We start from the raw sequence: 4,603 nt of genomic DNA, 5'->3' as shown, positions 1-4,603 counted from the left end.
TATCAAAGAGCTGTTAAAACAGCCAAAACTGAGCACATCTCTAACTTGGTCTCTAACAATAGCCACAAGCCCCAGGTTCTTTTTAATGTCCTCAATGCTCTCATCAACCCCCCTGTCACATCCCCTGTTGTGCCATCACCTGCTTTCTGTGAACGCTTTTACATTTTATTTCATTGACAACATTTCTGCTCCAGCTCACCTTTTAACTACTCCAGCCCCCCCCTCCCCTCAGTGCCCCCAACCTGCTGTCTTCAAGCAGTTCAAGCTGGTATCCCTTTCCCCACTCTCCAATTTAGTCCAGCACCTACGGCGTACAAATTGCCCCTCAGACAGCCTTCCCTCTCGCCTTCTTAAAGAGGTATTTGAGTCGGTCGGCCCAATTATCCTATTACTTATCAATACCTCTCTCAGCTCTGGACGCGTCCCAGCTGCCTTCAAACACGCTGTGGTACAACCCCTGATTAAAAAGAAAAATCTCGACCCCCTCATTCTCTCCAACTTCAGGCCCATCTCCCAATGATCGTTCTTGTCCAAAGTCCTGGAGCGAGCAGTTTACGTTCAGTTGCAAGCATTTTTAGTTGTGCATAACATCCACGAGAAATGTCAGTCTGGCTTTAAACCATGCAATAGCACTGAAACAGCTCTCCTGCGAGTCCAAAATGATCTGCTCCTAGCAGCCGACCCTGGCAGTCCTGCCATTTTGGTCCTCCTAGATCTCTCAGCCGCCTTCGACACAGTGCATCATTCGATCCTACTGTCACGTCTAGAACAACGTGTGGGCATCACTGGTGTCGCCTTAAGCTGGTTCAAGTCCTACCTGTCCGGACGTAGTTTCTCCGTTCAGCTAGGTGAATTTTTCTCCTCTAAGGCCCCTCTCACCTGTGGGGTTCCTCAAGGGTCGATAATGGGCCCCCTTCTATTTCTCCTTTACATGCTGCCCCTACAACCCGGCTGGATTACTGCAACTCGTATGTTGGCATCGACCAGTCCCTGCTCCGTCGGCTGCAGCTAGTTCAGAATGCTGCAGCTCGACTACTCACCGGTACAAAGAAGCATGACCATATTACACCAATCCTGGCTTCTCTTCACTGGCTCCCTGTCCGCTCCCGCATTGATTTTAAATTACTTTTAATTGTTTTTAAAGCACTGAACGGGCTGGCACCCCCGTACTTGGCTGACCTATTGCGCCACCACACTCCATCCAGAGCCCTTAGGTCAGCTGAGCAACTGCTTCTGGAGGTCCCCAGGACTAAATTAAAAACTAGAGGGGACAGAGCCTTCTCTAATGGCCAAGCTCCACCATGGCCATCGAGCGTTGCGTCTAATGTGCGTTGCGTCCGAAATTGGGATCAAATGCATTGTAATCAATGAAAGGTGCTCCACCTGCTGCGTTGCGTCAGCGTTGCGTTGCGTCAGCGTTGCGTTGCGTCAGCGTTGCGTCCGATGGCTGCGTCCAAAGTAGACATTCAAAAAAGTTAGATTTTTGACGGTGGACGCAGACGTCACAATGAGACCAATTGTATATTTGCCCCACGTGGGGCGTGAGATGTATATTTACAATTGTAGTTGTTGGTTATAATTGTATAGCCTATTGGTTGTTTTCTGGTGTTGTTTTATAGTTTTGCTCTGTTTGTAGTGCACTTGATATTATGATATATATATTGTAATTTTTTTATCAGCTGTTAAATCACCACAGCGGTTAATAGAGATAATACCAGATTGAAAATGCTTGTAGCCAACTACTCAGCTATTGCGAATTGCTATTCACGCGAGTCACCTGTCAATCACCACAGGTGCTTGAAAGCTTGTTGCAGGAATGGACGACGAACGGCTGATCCTTGAGGTCGAAAAATATTATTTTTTGTATGCGACTAGTTGTTGCTGTTGATATGTAACTAGATTTATGGTTAAGGATAGGGTTAGATTTAAGGTTAGGGCAAGGTTTAGGATTAGTGGTTAGTTAGTTGAAATGTTGTTGACAGTTAGTTGAACATCTACTGAACTAGCAACTATCTATTTGGGAATATGTAGATAAAATATTACCCTGATTGGAAAATGTTCTGTATGATGTTGTTATTGTTGTGGACATATTGCAGTCAAGGGTGAAATTACTCCCGTATACAAAAAATGCCAGTGGAGCTAGAGTAGTACGTTGACGTTGACGCAACGTTGACGCAACGCAGCAGGTGGAGCTTGGACAACGGGAAGTTGACGCAACGCCGATGGTGAGTTGACGCAACGCAGCAGGTGGAGCTTGGCCGTAAGGCCGCCCCAAGGCTCTGGAAGAGTCTCCCCCTCCACATCAGAGCCGCCGAGAGCATTGAGGCTTTTAAAAAACTACCGTAGTCAAAACACATCTTTTCTCCCTGGCCTTTGACCTGAGGTGAGCCTGCCTTCCCGACACTGCACTCTTTGCACTTTTATTTGTACTGCACCTTGCTTTTAGTGTGTTTTTCTATTTTATCAGTGTTCTTTAATCAGTATTTTATCTCTTTTATCTTGTTTTTCTCTTTATATTTTATCTGTTAAGCACTTTGGGCAGCTCTTGTCGTTGTACATTTTGTGCTATATAAATAAACGTTACTTACTTACTTACTTACTTACTTACTTACAAAGCTTTGGAACACATTACCTTTAGAGATCAGGGAAGCCAGCTCACTAAATATTTTTTAAAAGAAACCACAAACGTACTTCTTCAATATAGCCTTCAACTAGCTCATCTGCACCTGCCTGCCTACTGCCCATTTGCCAGCTACTGCAATTTAAATGTTTTATCAACTAGCCCTTCTTTAAATTTATTTTTATTGTATTTTCCTTTACCTTTTATTTTTACTGTTTTCCCCTCCTTTTATATTCACGTACACAGACTGACATATAAAAAGACTAGTTGAGAAAGAAGTGATTGTGCATTGTGCATTCCCCTGCTTTTATATTCATTCTATGCTTGTATATGTTTTTATATATGTTTTTATATTCATGTTCTTTTTCCTGTTGTAAAGCACTTTGAGCTGCATTTCTTGTATGAAAGGTGCTATATAAATAAAGCTTTACTTACTTTCTTTATGGATTGGAATGTTGAAAATACCACCGCTCATTTGTGATCAGACTTAGCTGAGGTGCTGGAGCTGAAGAGTATCAAATAGAGTGCAAAAAAGCAGCTGCCACACACTCAAATCTGTGTAAAGCTTTCGGTCATAGACCTTCTTCAGGCATGAAGCAGACAAGTGAATGCAGTGGTATATAGGGTTCAAACAACATGTTCGAATCTGGCCCATGCCATGCTAACATATGTTCTCCTCTTTACTTTCCTGTCTATCTCCACTATCTCTATCCAATGAAAAATATGAGTGGGACTGCCCCATATAAAATAGGACGGTGAAAAATAAAAATAAAAAAGATGTGTTATTTTCATTCATTTTCGTTTTCATTTTCATTTCATCATTATTTCATAATACTTCAAATTCAAATAATAAGATGCACCTGTTGGGCCTGAGTAAGAGATTTGGACACTGCTGCCCCCTGGTGTCCAAATGGAACCGTTACACAGTGTGTGTGTGTGTGTGTGTGTGTGTGTGTGTGTGTGTGTGTGTGTGTGTGTGTGTGTGTGTGTGTGCGTGTGTGTGTGTGTGTGTGTGTGTGTGTGTGTGTGTGTGTGTGTGTGTAACACAATGCTGATGAAGGCGGCGTTGCCTCCATAGAGGAAGGAGCGGTTGATGACCTGCAGTATGAAGGTGAGGGAGGACGGGCGTGGCAGTACAGATGGAGAACAGGACGCACTGCAGCGCCGTTAGAGACAGAGAGAGCACCGAGGACCTCAAGGTCTGCCTCCCACTCGCTCTCTCCTGCACACACACACACACACACACACACACACACACACACACACACACACACACACACACACACACACACACACACACATACACATACACATACACATACACATACACACACAGACACACACACACATGCACACACACACACACACACACACACACACACACACACACACACACACACACACATAAACACACAGTTAGGACATCTTCTTGGACATTTCCTTCCTGTCCCCAGAACATGGTTAGAAGGGTGTTTTGATGTGTGTTGTGTTGGGTTTAGTGGGTGTACTGTAAGTAGATAGTTCATACCGGAGACCCTGGGCTTGCCCTTGTGTCGGTCCATGATCAGGCCATTCCAGGGGGCACACAGCACCCCACACAGCTGAGTCACTGCAAACGCATTGGTGCACGTGCTCACTGGAGGGACAAACGGAGCCAATGAGGATAAAAGAGAATAAAACTCTACTAGAGTATAGCACAGAAAGGCAAATCTAAATACGGCACAGGTAGATCCTGAGGTATGTGTGGCCTTCTCTGAACAATGTTACCCAGCAGCTCAGAGGAGAACAGTCAGTTTGTGTATTGTGCATGTGTGGTTACCCAGGGATGTTTTGCCCTTGGTCAGTCGCTGTAGGGTGGGGTTGAGTGTACCGATGAACAGGTAGTGTCGCAGCTGCATGACAGACACCCAGACCATATGAAACATGAAGAACTTGGACAGGAAACAGTCCATGAAACTACGCTCTGAGAGAAAATGAGAGAGA

The sequence above is a fragment of the Nansenia antarctica genome (assembly GCF_963989245.1).
Source record: "Nansenia antarctica genome assembly, chromosome: 2".
NCBI classification, from domain to species: Eukaryota; Metazoa; Chordata; class Actinopteri; order Argentiniformes; family Microstomatidae; genus Nansenia; species Nansenia antarctica.
Note: the sequence above shows the minus strand (reverse complement) of the source record.